We start from the raw sequence: 17,716 nt of genomic DNA on the forward strand, positions 1-17,716 counted from the left end.
CTGCTAGTTTTTATTGGGGTCCTGTACAAGAGAAATCTCAGAATAAGTGCAGACCATCTTGCCAGCTCCTGTGAGATTGGAGCCACATTCACCAGGTCAAAATTCTTGAGATGTCAGTGATGGACTGGGAAACTGCTTGGAGAATTTTTCAACCCCCTATATGTGCCTTGAAGGTTTTGGATCAGGGCCCTGTCATCCTGTACAGGTGAATAATCTTTAGAGAAAGTTTATAGACTGCTATGGATTTTAGTAAATACTGATTGTTTCGCAATGGATTACCATGTTGCCACATGACTTAGCTTCCCATGGGAAATGGTTATTTTCTAATGTCAAATTTTGGTATGTCCAGAAGCACTCACTCCCTCATTGAATCAAAGTTGTATGATGAAGACAGGGACTTAGCGTGCTCCAAAGGCCCATATAGTTTACATGAACTGTCCTAAAACACCATGGTTCACAGTCCTTTCAGATTGCATTCTCTTTCTAGTCCAAAATGATAGCCTAATAGGGAGTTCACTACTATGTATTCACAGGTGAAAAAAACACTTCCATGATATGCAGGCATTATCCAAAAGTGAAGAGCTATAGTACTAAAGCCTCTTATCAGAGTGCACGAGCTGTGGAGATATGGTTTCCTCCGTCTTGATAGCCCCTTGGTCCAGAAAGATAACTGACAAGAGGCTTGAAGTAATGCAGAGACCTTCCACTATGGCAGTGCTTAGTGTAGCCATGGATGCATTGCCACACCTAAGACCTGTGGTCTCTAGAGTCATCAGTGTGCTGCATCATCCTGGGAAATGCACAGGCAAAGGCACAATACTTCAATGCATGAGAGCTGACATAGGCATTTTGGCCAGCAACACCATGCATGCAGGCAGGCATATGGCTGTTGGGTCCTAATACCTTGCCACAGGTCAAGAAAGATTGTGCGCCAGTCTTAAGATTGAAAGTTGTTTGGCTTTTAGGTCTTAAGCTTAGGCCCTGTTACTCCTTTCATAGTTCTGTTTTTACCTTTGTGATAGGAATGGTTGTTCTGTGTCTACTTTGCCTCTATATTTTAGAAGCAAATAATTTGTTTCATTTCATAGGCTAATTGCTGAAGTTAACTTTATCTCAGGATGAATCATGTCTTGAGTCTCAGTCCAATCTGATTTAAATGAATCTCTGGAATTTAGAACTTGAGTTGATGTTGGAATATGCAAAGACTATTTGAAACTATTGAGATGGATTAAATGTATTTCTGTATGAGAAGAACATAAAGTCAAGAGTGAAATGGTTTGAATATATTCAACAAAATTCAGATGCTGCCATTGTGGTAGCATCAAAAAGTGGGGTCTTTAGAGGTAGTTATCATAAAGTCTCTTTCCTTATTAATGAGACTAAGGTCTTTATAAAAGAGGCTTCTTGAAGCATTTGGAACACTCACTCTCTTGTTTTTCCACTTTTTACCACATGAGGACCCAGTAAAAAGACTCCTGCCAAAAATTAAATACTGGTATTATAATTCGGAGTTTCCCAGCTTTCAAAACTGAGACAAAGTGAACTTCTAATCTGCTGTTTATAAATTACACAGTCTCACCTGGCTAGAGATATAGCTTAGTGGTACAACACTTTTATAGCATGCATGAATCTTTGGTTCTGAACACTAGCATGACATAACTAATAATAATCATATCATAATAATAATCATAAAATACCTAGTCACAGATATTCAGTAATAGTAGCTCACAAAATCAGGATTTACTGATTTTATATCATATTATTTAAATATTGTCAACTTGACATTTAATTTAGGATATCAAAAAGAACAGATATAAATTAAGGATTTCACATTCTTTTTTGCAGAAAGAGGGTCAGGAGATTTTTGGCTGTAATTAGAGTAGAATGTCATATTCAGCAGAAGTATGACATTATTTTCTTCATTTGGAAGTCAAATATGGTTTAAGGGTAACCACATGAACGTCAAGTTTGCAAGGGTTACATCTGTAATGATTGATTTTATTGTGTCAACCTACACTGGTAATGGGTATCCATATTCAGGAAATATTAATCTGCATGTAGTTGTGAGGATAATTTTGATGACATTAATGTTGAAGTTGGTGGAATTTGAGTTGCCCAACACACTGTAGATGATAGTCCAGCAACCAGCTGAAGGACAGTATAGAGCAAAAAATTAGCCTCTTCAGAGCAAGAGCTAATCTCTCAGCAGACTGCCTATGGACTTCGTTTGTGTCAGCGACTCTCCTTCCTCTCTAGAACACTGCCTTTGGGCTAGAACTAACTTATCAGTTCTGCTGCTTTTACCATCAACTATATTCACATCACCCAATTCCTTATGATAAATCTTTCTTCTCTATATATAATAAAACCTCTCCCTGTTTCTCTTTAGAATCTGGTCTAATATAATTTTTATGCTTCCTTTGGGCTTCTGATTATTTGGTACCTATAGTTTTGTTAGAAATTAATTCAGAATATTGGGGTGTCAGGACAGAGATGACAAAACTTGGAAGTCACTGGACAAATAAAAATTTGCTTCAGCAAAACCATGTGAAATCAACAAAGAGTGTGGTAAGCATGCTCACTGAGCAGGAAGTCCTCTCTGATTTTGTCTCTAGTGGTTTCTGGTTCACCGGTTATGCAGTTGGGTGATTTGAAAGGTGACAGTTCAGGTAAAGAAGCTTGGAAGCAAAAAGTTTAAAGGTTCAGTGAAATAATAGCTGTCTTAGGTGATAATCTTCAGAACCAGGACATCTGTGAAGACAGGAACTTGCTCAGCTACGAAAAACAACACTTTCTCCATAACAGGACTTCTTATCAGGTCAAGTAGAGCTCATAAAGCATATGGAAAACAAGTTAAGGAGACTAATATTTGTAACAGTGGCAGTTATTGATTAAACTTTTTGACAGAAAAGACCCAACCTAAGTTCATTTTTATAGGTTGATGTTCATTTTAAACAAAGGTTTGGCCATGTTTTCAAATATTTATATTGGAGTTTCCATTCTTCTTATGCAATTCAAATTACATGTTCATTAGACTGATTTTTTTTGTACAACTATTGGATGCATTTATTTCTACTTTTTTATCATTAAAGTAATTCTCTTCTAAATGACTTCACAATTTTCTACTTATCTTCGTTTATCAGTATTGAGATTCCTGACTTGAGGTGAATATTTTCCAGTCTCATAATAAACATTTATTATACCTTAACTTTTTATTTCTGAGATGTATTGTTGCTATGTTACCCAGGTCTGTATCAAATTCTCGGGATCAAGAAATAACCCTATCACTACCTCGTGAATATCTGGAAATACAGTTACATGCCACTGTGTCATGCTTTTTAATTATAAATAGAGCAAGTTATTTTTATTATATATGAATTTGTATATTATATGCAGAAACAATTTACACATGCAAGTTTGTTTTATAAAAATATTAATTCTACAGAAGAATCAGTTTAATTGTGATATTTTATGACATGCACATATATTGCTCATATCCTCTTCTACTACCTTTTCTTACTCTCCCCTTTACACCCATTCTAATCTCCAATAGTCTTCCTCCTACTTTCGCATCATCTTGTTTTTCATGATTCCACTTATAGAGCAAACACATAGAACTGGCCAAAATCTGCCTTATTTCACCTAATAAGATGCTCTCCAGTTCTTGTTTACATTTCATATCTGTCCTTGCTGAGAACTTCTTATATTTTCAGACTAATGGTTTGAAGTATTTCTTATTTTTAGACAAAGAGTGACCATTATGTCTTTAAATATTTCAATGCTCTTTCATATTTTTATTAACACTGTCTATCATTAGATTTGATTAATATCTATCAGTTTACTTTCAAGTTCACATATTCTTTCCTAATCTGTGTTTACTCTACTGATGAATCTACTACCAGTTTTCTTTGTCTCTCTTTGTGATGTGTTTGTGTGTATTCATATTTATTTCCAGTATTGGAATGGACAATTTTTGTTGATTTTTGTGGCATATTCATGCATGCTGTTTACCCTCTGCCCTAGAATATTTTCAAGCATTTACCAATGGCTTTATTTAAAAACTACCAGGAACATGTGTATCTATTTATTAGGAATTCAAATAAACATTATTATGGCTTGGCAGAGAAAACTTTGAGACAAAAATGCTTACTCTTTCATGTCAAAAGTCTGCTCTTTTCAAATATTCATTGACTCTAATGATTATTTATAATGTAGCTGAGTTGTTCCTACATACCTTCCTGATGGCCTCACATTCTCACATCATTTGTCCAATTTCTAAAGTGAAAGGTTTCATATGCTCTATTTTGTTTGTGAGGGTCTTCTCTTTTATGGATTTCAAATTATTTGGACATATGCAAGTTCATCACTGGATTAGGCTCACAGAAAGTTATTACTCTTTAGATTTTATGATTTTTTAAAAATAATGTGAAGGTTAAAAATGGTTTTCAGTTTTTATGTCCTGTGTGGAAATTCATGTTTGTAATCTCCTATGTCTTATTCATTGCTATGGTTCTATTAAAATCTCCTACATAGCAAATTCCATTAGTAATAGTGAAATATCACTACTCTGCACCTTGAAAATGTAATGGAATCTGAATATAAGTACAGAGCTATCTGATCTCATCCTCTCTGCTCTTATTCTGCTAAATGATTTCTTTGCTTCATTTAAAAATTATCAGCATATATTAATTGTAAATGGAATTTCATTTTTATATTTACATACATGCAGATATTGTGTTTCATCAAATGTCCCCATCTATTACACTTTCTTTTCATTGGTTCCCACTTCCTTCCTTTATCTGACAGGTTTTAGTGCATTTCTTTATGCTATATTCGTACATACATTTAATGTACTTTGATCATATTCATCCTACCTCACCCACTTTGTCCATGCTTCCTCTCTTGTATCATTCTTTCTTTCCTCTTTTTATGTTGATCACACAAGCTCAGAAAGTACAAATTATGCATCTAATGAATGGTATGAATTATAATATCCAGGAAAGCCACTGTTCCAAAAGATTTTAATTCATTCCTGTCTCTTTTCTTTCTGCCATTGACTAAATGAAGACTTTCAGTATGTCCTATCTTTTTGTCTATAAACTGAGTAAGAAAACTGTAAGTGAGGTCAGTGACTTATTTTGTCCCATGTTCAACAAGCCAAAAGGCAGAAACTGTGTAGCCAGGCTACTTACATCTGAGTGCTAATGCCAGTCTTAACACTACAGACAATTGAGTAAATTACTTAAATTTTTATACGTCGACCTCATCTATGATAAAAACAGAATACAAAAAACTTTCTTGGGGCCGTTATGAAGATCACATGAAATAATCCTTTTAAAGACTTTATATAATTGTTCTGTGTATACAAAGCTTCATGTATGTATATATTATAATTATCAAAGATAGTTAAGTTTCCTCCATGTGACTAAGGCTTATAGATAGGTATAAAAATAAAACTTGTTTAGCTGTTTTATGTTACACAAATTACTGCAAGCATGGTGACCTAGTGAAGCAGGAAATGTTTCCTATTTTTTATCTTTGTATTTCATGAAGAATAGCTAACTCTGTAGATATGTGATTGTACAAAAGGCTATGATCTGAAGATTACAGATTGAAGGAGAAGGACCCCACAATGCCTGTCTGTTAGGTTCTTCTTGGCCTCCTTGGGTAGTAGTTCTAATAGTTCTTTCTTACTTCCTTCCTTCCTCTGTCTCCCTCCTTCCTTCCCTCCTCTTCCTCCTCTTTACTTTTCCCTCTCTCTCTTTTGTATACGTCAGGGCATTTCTGATATGAGTGTCAGATTATACACTTTCAGATAAGGTGGGTCAGAGAATTCACTTATGGTAATGTTGTACAGAGAAAATGTATAAGTTCAGAGTGATGGTTCCTTTTTTTATGACATAGTTTGGGAAAGAAGTCTCATCATTTTGATAACCTCACATAGGGTAGAGAAATTCTAATGTCTTACCTGTCATGGGGGAGACAAGAATAGAAGAAATGAGGATTGGAGAAGATCAAAGAGACTTTTCTCTGAGGTCCTTAATTTTAAACTATTCAGCATATCAAGGTTATAGGTTCTGATCTATTATGTTTTTAACCCCCCAACATTTCCTATCTGAAGCTTCAGCTAATGTTCCAAAATGACTATAAACTGAACTTGTGGCTGTGGAGAAAAGAGGTGAGTTGGCAGGTGAGTGGGAAGTGATCTGCAAAGAGTGAGAACTTTATGTAAAAATATGCTGAGGACTGGATGTATGGCTTATGCAGTAGAGCATCTGTTTTGCAATTTTAAAGCCCTGAGTTCAAACCAAAGTCCTACTAAAATTAATCAATTTTTTAAAAAAAGGAAAAGTATATTGAATGAGAGAACACATCTAAGCTCTTTAACAACTTTAAGCTCATTGAACAATCTAAACATGTAAGAAATATAACTCATTCATTGATTCATCCTTTATTTTGTAAATATAGTCTTTAGTAAATCATAGGTTCCAGGTAAATTTTATGCCCTGCTGATAAAATTATCAGAGGAGGCTCAAGAGATTATATAAAGTTATATACAACATTTAAGTTGAAAAAAATTCCTAAAGTCTTTAAAATAACTTTATCTTGTTTTCCATATATGTCAAAAATAATCTTCACAAAGCTTAAATGACTGTAATCTAAAAGCAGTATAAAAATTAGAGCTATTTTCATTTGCCTTATAACTTCAGTATTGCATCACTGCATGCTATATTTTGTATAAGATGTTGTCCAAAATAATTCAATTTGTAATATTTGGTTCATGTTGCTATGTTAAAATTGTATACAGTATGTAGATATTGTATTTAAAAAGAATTCAATGAACAATGGCAAAATATGAAATCTGTTTTGCTTCCAAAAATATTGATTGATAGATAATAGTAGTAATCTATTTGCTCATCACCACCATGTTTAGTATGCAAGGATTTTGTATAAAATTACCAAATTTGTGTTTAACAAGTTGGCTGGCAAGTGGGCAGTACAGCTTTGAAATTTTATTTTATTTTTTCCTTTGTTTTTGTGCTGGTTGGGGGTACATTGAAGCATTTACATAGGTTATTACAAAATGTATCAAATATATCATACATGAATTCATCTTCTCAGCCATTCTCCTTCATCCCACTCTCCCCCGGTTCCTGAAGAAGTTTCAACAGTATCATTTTTTCATTTACTCACATGTGTACACATTTTTTCACTGTATTTTGCACTGTATTCACCATCTTACCCCTTTTTCCTAATACCTCCTCTCTTCCACTGGTGTTAGCTCTCCCCACTTAGCAAACTATAAATTCTCATTTTATGAAAAATTAGTTTGATTACACACCTAGGAAGTGACCTGTAGACCACTAAATTAATTGGAAAATCTTTCATTGTGTTAAGGATGATTTTTTTTTGCTTTTTTAAATATTTTTCTTTTTGACCATACTGAGGTTTGAATTCAGGACTCGGCACTTGCTAAGTAGGTGCTCTACCACTTCAGCCACTCCATTAAGCTTTTGCTCTGGTGATATTTGAGGTAGTGTCTCACTTTTTGTATTTTATTTTCTGCTGGATAGGGGTACATTGGAGCATTTACAAATGTTCTTAAAATACATCAAATAGTCTGGACTTTTCCTGGGTTGGCCTGGACTGCCATCTTTCTATTATGCTTCTTGCAGCAGCTGGAATATCAGGAGTGGGCCACCACTCACAGCCATTGGTTCACATAGGGGTACCACAGACTTTTGCCTGGCCTAGATATGAACCAAAATCCTCATTATCTCTAGCTCCTGAGTAGTTGACTTTCTTTTATTGAACTTAAAAAGGGTAATGAAATTTGAAAGCACATTGCTTATTTTTGGTGGGCAGACAACAGGTGACAATTTGAACCAGTACAGAGAATCTGCACATTTCTGTGATGACTCAAAAGGTGTATTTATCAGCTGATGAACACTCAGTTCACTTACTGAATGATGGGACATGAGCAAATGCAAAACAGATGACATAGTGGAAGTCAACATAGCATCGATGATGGTTTATTATAAAAATTTTGTGTGCAAAATGATAATGAAACTGAATAAATAATATAATAGTTATGCAAATTTATATGTATATGTTCAAATAAATATTATGTGAAAAGGGAAATCACATTAATATATTAACAGTTTAGAATTGCTTTCATTCAGTTCATCGAATTTTGGTGTTTCTTATTGCTTTTAAATAGAACATTTTACTAACAATATAAACATTTCAATATTCAATACAAAATATTTCATTCTTGATAGTTTCAGTCATACATTAATAAATATTTTCTATGAACAATTCCTCTTTGGCACACTAGTGAAAATTTTCTTACTTAAAAAACCATGCTATGTAAATCTTATACCTCAAACATTTATATAAATATTATGTGTCATTTTAAAAGTATTTTTAAAAAAATAGTACACCAAGCAGAGGTCCATTCACCATTTTCTTCTTTATGGACCTTCTTTGTGAGAAGGCAAAAGTTTTATTCATGAAATCATTAAAATTTTGAAAACAAGCCAAATAATTTTCCATGGAAATTGGTCCCTGAGGGGAGAAAACTCTTGCGTGATCCCCAATGCCCATTGAATGAGACACACTGGATTTACCAGACTGAAAGGCACAACACACAATGCTCTGCATATATTCATAGTAGATCTAGCATCTTGGGATTCTCCTGAAAAATACATTTCTGGTAAAAATTTATCTGACAAAACTAAACAAAATATCAAGACTGATATAACTTTGTTCAGAATAGAGAAATGAGTGCACAAAAATTTAATGATAACTATGTCAAGGACCACCAGTGCTACATTACAGATTTTTTTCACCTCCTTAAATGGATTTCAAATTCTTTTTGTGAAAAAAGCTGGGCTGATAAATTTTGGGGCAAAATATTGGAAGAAAGATTTTTTGACCAAGTTTGTATCACAGTTAAGTATTCTTAAAAATGAAATGTTTTATATTGGATAAAATTATGGAGGATCTTTATTAAGAGAATATGTATGCACATATTATTTGGGCTTTATCATGAGTATTGTCAGCAATGTAGAGTTGATAGACTAAGATTCTAAAAGAAATGTGAATATTTTGAAAGCATAATCCTAGAAGAAATTTGTTTCTGGATTATCAAATTAGAAAATTATTTCATGTCCTGCATGCAAATCCTTACATGTGGTCTATATCATAATATTCCCTAAGAATCCACTAAAATGAAATTTACTTAGAGTTTGTGAATGTTAACAGCAAAACAGTAAATGATACACTAGAGATGTTTTCTACCATTGTCCATTATATATCTGGCATTTTGCTCAGGTTATTGAACTCATTATGAAAAGTAATATACTATTATGGTCTTTGAAATAAAAATCATAAAATAAAATGATAGAGTCAGCATGAATTGGCACTGACATCAAGCAAGTTATTTTGGATTTGTCTATGGTATAATATTTCATGTAAATAAAATATGTAAATGGAAATAATTTAGAATAGCTTCAAGTACATTCTAGTTATGAAGTATGTTAAGTTTTGTGTTATGATATCCAATTGTCAGTTTATATCCATATCTATATTTCAAAATCAATTATTTCAGTGATAGTTTATTTATTTATTATTAATTAGGAGACTATGTAAGTTACTTAAAAAAACATGAAAGTTAATAAAAACAAAATCCATTTTAGAATCATTTGAGTGAAGCATGAACTTTGATGTCCAACCTGTATAGAACAAAACACTATGAGTATGTGGAACATCACACGCGTGCCTGACTTCATCCTGATGGGACTGACAGACTCTGAAGAGATCCAGCTGATGCTCACTGTGCTCTTTCTCCTGATATACCTGGTCACTGTGCTGGGGAATGTAGGGATGATACTGATCATTCACCTGGATGTACACCTTCACACTCCTATGTACTTTTTTCTCAGTCACCTGTCATTTCTTGATCTCTGTTACTCAAATGTCATCACTCCTAAAACCTTAGGGAACTTAGTGATTTCCAACAAGAGCATTTCATTCACAGGCTACTTCACACAGATGTACTTGTTTGTTTTGTTTGGTGCTGCTGAATGTTTTCTTCTCTCTTCCGTGGCCTATGATCGCTATGCAGCCATTTGTAATCCTCTACAGTATCTAGTTATTATGTCCACAAGGCTGTGCTGTGCCCTCTCTTCTGGAAACTATATGACTGGTTTTTTGGATTCCTCTTTCAATGTGATTTGCATGAGTAGACTACATTTCTGCCACTTCAATGTAACACATCACTTTTCCTGTGATACACCCTAATTTTAGCCTGGTCCTGAGAGGATACCTTTTATAGTGAAATCATGGTATTCATTTCTGCTGGTTCTACCTTAATGGTGTCGCTAATCACAATGTCCTATGTGTCCATTCTCTGTACTGTTCTGAAAATTAATTCCACCACAGGAAAGCCTTCTCTACCTTTGAGTCCCATCTCCTGGGAGTCACCATCTTTTACGGCACTACGATCTTTACTTACTTAAAACCAAAGAAGTTCTACTCCTTGGGAAAGGATCAAATGGCTTATGTTTTTTACACCATTGTGGTCCCCATGCTGAATCCTCTCATTTATATTCTTAGAAAAAAGAAGTGAAAAATGCTTTCATTAGAGTCATGCAGAAGAGAAGGGGCTCCAGGCAATTAATGTAACAGTGCTGTTAAGCATTTCAACTCATTTTTAATTTCTTTCCTGTTGGACAGGACTTTGGACTCCCTCTAAAAACAATGGATTTGCTTCATTTATATTTCTTTGAGCTGAAATAAATTTACTCAAACATGGTTTTTGACACACCCAGGAGGATGTATTTAAATTTCCATTCTGTGATTACCAGTCATAAAGTATGTATAAATCTACCGGCTAAATGTATGTGACTTTTAAAGAAAAATAACATTCAAAATTAAAGAATATGATCTAATTCTTAGCAGTATACCATAAAGCATTTCTTATATATTCCAAATTTACACAATTTTTATTAAAAATAGACATCCATTTTGGCAAATTATACATGTTTCAGAAGTCATTCTCTTTAAAGTGAGAAATACTTCTTAGATGAACAAGCATTTATAGGTCACTCAAAGTTTAAATCTAAGCTTTCTCTATCACACAAGATTAATAGTAATTCTATGTCCATGTGATCAGAGGATGGATTAGATTTATATAAAGCAATAATCCTCAGTACTGTCAATTATCATGGCAGGACTTACATTCCTGCAATATTGTAATGAACAATGCCTTTTGAAGAATATGCACTTTTGTTTTTACAAATACAGATCAGTTAATTTAATTCATGAACAAAAAAATAGCTGCAAAGGAAAACAGTCAGCAGTTTCTCTATTGGTACCGAGAATAAATAAAGCCATTGAAGTAAAAATGAATTATACTAAAATGGTGTTTTCTAACTGGAAACAATTTGGAAAAAACAAAATTTATGAAGAATGACATCGTAAAAATTATTTATAATTTTGTGCATGTTCTCTATAAATAATTGTGAGTGTATGTCTGTCCATTCTTGTCATTTTCTATGTGGAATTTACTTCATTCAGTTACAACTTTAACATGTGGTCAACTATTTGTCTATGAAATTAATTTTCTTTCAGTATGTAGGCAAAATCATGAGTCTATCTTTGCAATGCTGTGTACCTAAAACACAGTGAATTTACTAACTTAAAAATCTTCAAGCAGTGAGAGTTCTTATTTTTGTGTTTCCTGTGAAACTTGATATCCAAACACTTCCATGAATATCAAGCACTGTATTCTCTTAGAGGCTCAAGTGGTAGAGCAGATGTCTAGGAGCCTAAGTCTCTGAGTTCAAGCCACAGCAATATAAAAAAATTAAAACAACACTAGTTTCATTGACTGTCATCTGATTCCTTTAGCTTTTTAATATTCTTGAAAATGAATTATTGAATTAAATATTTTGTATTCTTAATGGTGAAAACTTATATAACACTGATTTAAAAATGAGTTAAGATCTATTGGCATCCCATATTTTTTGGCCAAGTCATTTTCTAATATTTCTTTATTGTTAAATTTTATCTACATGTTCTGGAACTGAAGTTTTAATTTTCTCTGGTGTACAAAGGATACTTTGAAATATTTGTTTTCTAAGTAATTTTTTGTTGTTTAAACTTCTATAAAATTGAATACCAATATTAAAGGAATGTGTTTTCATAAATTAATTTTGAAATTAATATTAGTGCTGTTTGCATAAAAATATGATCCATTTTTTTCCTAAATGTTTCCTGAAAGCACAATTTTTCTATTTTATCAGTTAATTTAAGTTATAGGAAACATCAAAACTGTCAACTAACTTGTTAAATATTTTAGATTGTGCTATATTTCTTGACTTTCTTGTTTCACGATTTTGCCTTTTTCAATATTGATGCCATATGAAAGGATTGTGACTTTTGTTGGCTTGTGTGTTTGCATTCTCTATAATGTATAGTTGTTGATATAAGTATTTGTTCTTACTTGTAATAAGAATTTAATAAAAGTTTATATTTGACCTTTTCAATTTATCTCTGGTACTGTAAATGCCTATGTCATTTCATAGATTCATAACTTCTTTTCTCATTTCTAGTGATTTTTATAACATCTAACTTTAACTTCCTTTCATTTATTCCTGTGATTTAGAAAATTCATACTGTCAGTTTGTGTTGGCAAAAATGTTCATCAGAAAATATAATTTTTGTAGACAGAATTTAAGTTTTAAAAATTCTTAAGGTCATTAAAGTGAGATTACTTTATTTTCTTTTTCTTTTAGCCCAAAAAGCATCTTTGCAATATTTTAAATGATAATCTAAAAGCAGTATGAGAAATTAGAGCTATTTGTATTTTCCTTATAATGTGAACATTTTATCACTGCTTGCCCTATTATTATAACATGCTATCTGTAATAAAGTGTAATATTGTGTTCATGTTGCCATGTTAAAATATTATATAAAATGAACAGAATGTAGTATTTAAGAAGAACGTAATGCACAATGGCAAAATATGATTTTTTTTGTCTTTTGCTTTCAAAAATACAGATTGGTAGATAATAGTAATATTAAATTTTGCTAATCACAACGATGTTCACACAGTTTATAAGGGTTTTATGTTTAATTAAAATTTCATGTTAAACCATGTTGGGTTTTGTATTTCTATATGCATTTTTGAATTTATTTTTAATTCTATGAAGAATGTCTTGGAAACTGATGAATATTCTAGTGATTCTGTAGATTACTTTCAATAATATAGTCATTTTCACAATATCAACACTGGTGACCCATAAATATGGAAGTTTTTCCTATTTACTAGAGTCTTATTCAGTTCTTTTACAAGTGTTTTGATTTTAATTTCTTAGGTAGGTTTATTCCCTGGATAGGGATATTCCTCTATATTTTTTGAGGCTATTGTGAATGGGATGGCTTTCCTGATTTATTTTGTAACATGTTCATTAATGATATATAGAAAAGTACTCATCCCTTTATTTTAATTTTGTATCCTATGCTTTGGGAAATTTTGATCCAGTGTATCAGCATCTGTTGGACATTTTAGCGTCCTCTAATTATACTGTCATATCATTTTAAAATAGATATAATTGAGACATGAAAAAGGGGATATTTCATCTTATATCAATGAAATCCACATAATTAGTTGGGAATACTTCGAAACTTGTAGCCCAAAAACTTAGAAAAGTTAGAAGAAACTGAATATTTCAGGTACATATGCATATGAGCTATTACAATTAATCAAAGATGACACTAACCCTACATATATTCATAATAAGCAATGAGCATGTAGAAGTTCTTATCTCTCTACAATGAAAATCTCAGCACCATGCAGACTGATTCACAGCTGAATTCTAAAAGTCTTTTAAATAAGATCTAAAAGCAATGCATCTCAAACTATTGCATAATACAAAAAGGAAAGATCACTTCCAAAGTCTTTCTATGAAGCAATATTATCCTGATATCAAAAGTAGATAAGGACATAACTACTACAATTACCATGACTACAGCAAAAACCTACAGACCATTTCCCTGATGAACATAGATGCCAAAATACACAATAAATTCCTTGCAAAAGAATTCAAGAACCCATTATAAATATCATACAACATCATTTTTGTTGTATTCTAAAGATTCAATAATAATGTTTCATCATATACAAATCAGTAAAGTTATTGCTGTACATAAATAGAATGCAGGATAAAGATCACATCAACATCTCGATAGATGTAGAAAATGCTTTAGACACAATTTTTCAGCTTCCAGTAATAAAGCCCTGAGGAAACTAGAAAAAGAAAGAGCATAGCTAAACAAAATATAGGCTCTCCATGACAAACCTGTAGACAACATTATACCACATGGAGAAAATTGAAATAATTTCCTGTGAATAGGAATGAGAAAAAGGTGCCTGACCTTTCACCTCTCATGAAATACAGTGCTTGAGTTCTTAGCTAGAGCAGTAAGATAAGGGGAGAAATTTTAGTGATAGGAAAAGATACACAAAGAATTCAAATTATCAGTGTTTGTAGGTAGTAATTACAAATTTATTAGCAAAAGATTGTTATAATATATATTTTTTAATATTTGCGGGGACCATTGTAGCATCCTTTCTTTAAAAGACAGTATTGAAAATTTTTGCATTTTATCTTCTTTTTGGTGTACTTGAATATAAAATCTAACTTTAATATATTATAGTATACTTCAATGACATAATTTTAGTATCAGACACTAACAGTGGTATAAATCCAATTATACTCTTCAAATATTTGTGCTATACTTGTCACAAATTTTACTTTTAGTTATATAATGAACCTCAAGTGCTTCAATATACTTTTGCTTTAGTAATTTATTTTTAAAAGAATTAAAATTTCTAAAATTTGTTATATTTACCTTCATTTTCACATTTTTATTTTTCTTTCTTTGCATAGAACTATGTTTCCTTCTGATGCCATACTCTCTACTCTTTTTTTAATTAATTTAGTCACATGTGCATACATTGTTTGAATCATTTTTCCCTCCTGTCCTTGCTCCCTCCCTCTACCTGCCCTCCCTTCAAGGCAGAATCTGTTCTGCCCTTTTCCCCAGTTCCTTTGAAGAGTAGAAATAAGCAATAATAAGAAAAACATAGCATTTTTGCTAGATGAGATAAGAACAGCTATACAGAGAGATTCCTAGCATTGCTTCCATGTACAAATGTGTTACAACCCAAGTTGACTCATCTCTAACCGATCTTTACACTGTTTCCTGATCCTCTTCTCACGTTGACCTCTATTGCTTTAAGGTTTCTGTATTGATTCCTCTGGAGTGGGGACATCAAATACTTTCACGTTTTGGGTTTTCCATCTAACCCCGTACATCCCATGTATATTCTCCCCTTGTCATGTAACCCAAGTCCTACAACATTGCTGTATTTTCCTTAGACCTAAAGACTGCATATGAGGGAGAACATATGATTTTTGGTCTTCTGAGTCTGGCTAACCTTGCTCAGATTGATATTCTCCAGCTCTATCCATTTACTTGCAAATGATAAGTTTTCATTTTTCTTCATGACTGAGTAAAATTCTATTGAGTATAAATACCACATTTTCTTGATCCATTCATCGGTAGTAGGGCATCTTGGTTGTTTCCATAACTTGGCTATTGTGAATAGCGCTGCAATAAACATGGGTGTGCAGGTGCTTTTGGAGTAACCTGTGTCACATTCCTTTGGGTATATTCCCAGGAATGGTATTGCTGGATGATATGGCAGATCTGAGTTTAGATTTTTAAGAAGTCTCCAAATTTTTTTCCAGAGTGGTTGCACCAGCTTGCACTCCTACCAGCAGTGTACAAGGGTTCCTTTTTCCCCACATCCTTGTCAACACTTGGTTGTGGTGTTTTTGATGATGGCTATTCCAACAGGGGTGAGGTGGAATCTTAGTGTGGTTTTGATTTGCATTTCCTTTGTGGCTAGAGATGGTGAGCATTTTTTCATGTGGTTTTTGGCCATTTGAATTTTTTCTTTTGAGAAAGTTCTTATTTAATTCAGTTGCCCATGTCTTAATTGGTTCATTGATTTGGGAGAGTTTAATTTCTTAAGTTCCCTGTATATTCTGGTTATCAATCCTTTGTCTGATGTATAGCTAGCAAATATTTTCTCTCACTCTGTGGGTGGTCTCTTTAGTTTAGAGAGATGTGCAGAAGCTTTTTAATTTTATGAATCCCATTTTTCCATTGTTTCTTTTTATTGCTGGGCTGCTGGGGTTCTATTGAGGAAGTCCTTTCCTATACCTATTAGTTCCAGAGTGTACTAACTGCCCCTTTCTGTACTAACGTTAGTGTTTTGGGTCTGTTATTAAGGTCCTTGATCCATTTTCAGTTGTTACTAGCACAAGGTGATAGACATGGATCAAGTTGTTGAACAGGCTGTCTTTTTTCCATCATATATTTTTGGCCCGTTGGTCAAAAATAAGGTGGGTATAGTTGTGTTAATTCATATCTGGGTCCTCTATTCTGTTCCACTGGTCTTTATGTCTGTTTTTGTGCCAGTACCATGCTGTTTTTAATGCTATTGCTTTGTAATATATTTTGATGTTGGGTATTGTGATACTGCCAGAATTATTCTTTTTGCTCTGTACTGCCTTGGCTATTCGCGGTTCCTTTTGTTTCTAAATGAACTTAGGGTAGATTTTTCGATCTCTGTGATGAAATGATTGGGATTTTGATGGGAAATGTATTAAACATGTAGACTGCTTTTGGTAGTGTAGCCATTTTTGCTATGTTGATTCTTCCAATCCATGAGCATGGGAGATCTTTCCATCTTCTGTAGTCTTCCTCAATCTCTTTCTTCAGGGGTTTGTAATTCTCCTTGTAGAGGTCATTCACATCTTTTGTTAAGTTTACTCCTAGGTATTTTTTTTCTTGAGGCTATTGTAAATGAAATTGTTTCCATATATTCTTTCTCTTTTTGTTCATTGTTGGTGTATAGAAAAGCTAATGATTTTTATAAGTTGATTTTATATCCTGCCTCCTTGCTATAGCTGTTGATGGTGTCTAGGAGCTTTTGAGTAGAGTTTTTTGGGTCTTTAAGGTGTAGGATCATATCATCTGCAAATAGGGATATTTTGACAGTTTCTTTACCTTTTTGTACTCCTTTTACTTCTCTCAAACTCCCTATTCTTGAAATTAATTGAAGTAAAGATGTGGCTATAATTTATCTCAACATAACTTTGCATATGTATGATTGTAAGTATGTTTGTACGTAAGTTACTTTTCCTGAAAAAGACTTTATCCAAGCTTGATCTATCTTAAAGACGTTTTAGACAATAAAATGGATGTTAAATTCTTTGTTAATACTTCTCTTTCACCACTGCAAATATTAATCACCAATAATTCCAGAAATGGATAATTTTTCATAGCATCTGCTAAAATCTGTATTCCATTTTATTTTGTATGAGATGTGTATTTCCCTCTAAATGCCTTCACAATTTTTAAATTATCTTTATCAGCCAGCATTGAGATTCCTGAGTTGAGGTGAATTTTTTTCAGTTTCAGAGGAGGCACTTAATTATATTTTAATCTTTTACTTCTGAGATGGAGTTTTGCTGTGTTATCCAGGTCTGCATTAATTCTTAGAATCAAGAAATACCCCCATTACAACCTCTTGAGTTTTTGCGACTAGAGCCACATGACACTGAGATGGGCT

The 17,716-nt window shown here is 33.0% G+C and overlaps 1 pseudogene; it reads left to right on the forward strand.

Moving 5' to 3' along the window:
• The first annotated feature begins 9,756 nt into the window (after positions 1-9,756).
• On the forward strand, positions 9,757-10,689 carry LOC109674310 (olfactory receptor 8H1-like; annotated as a pseudogene).
• The last annotated feature ends 7,027 nt before the right edge of the window (positions 10,690-17,716 follow it).

Source organism: Castor canadensis, chromosome 1 (assembly GCF_047511655.1).
Source record: "Castor canadensis chromosome 1, mCasCan1.hap1v2, whole genome shotgun sequence".
NCBI lineage: Eukaryota > Metazoa > Chordata > Mammalia > Rodentia > Castoridae > Castor > Castor canadensis.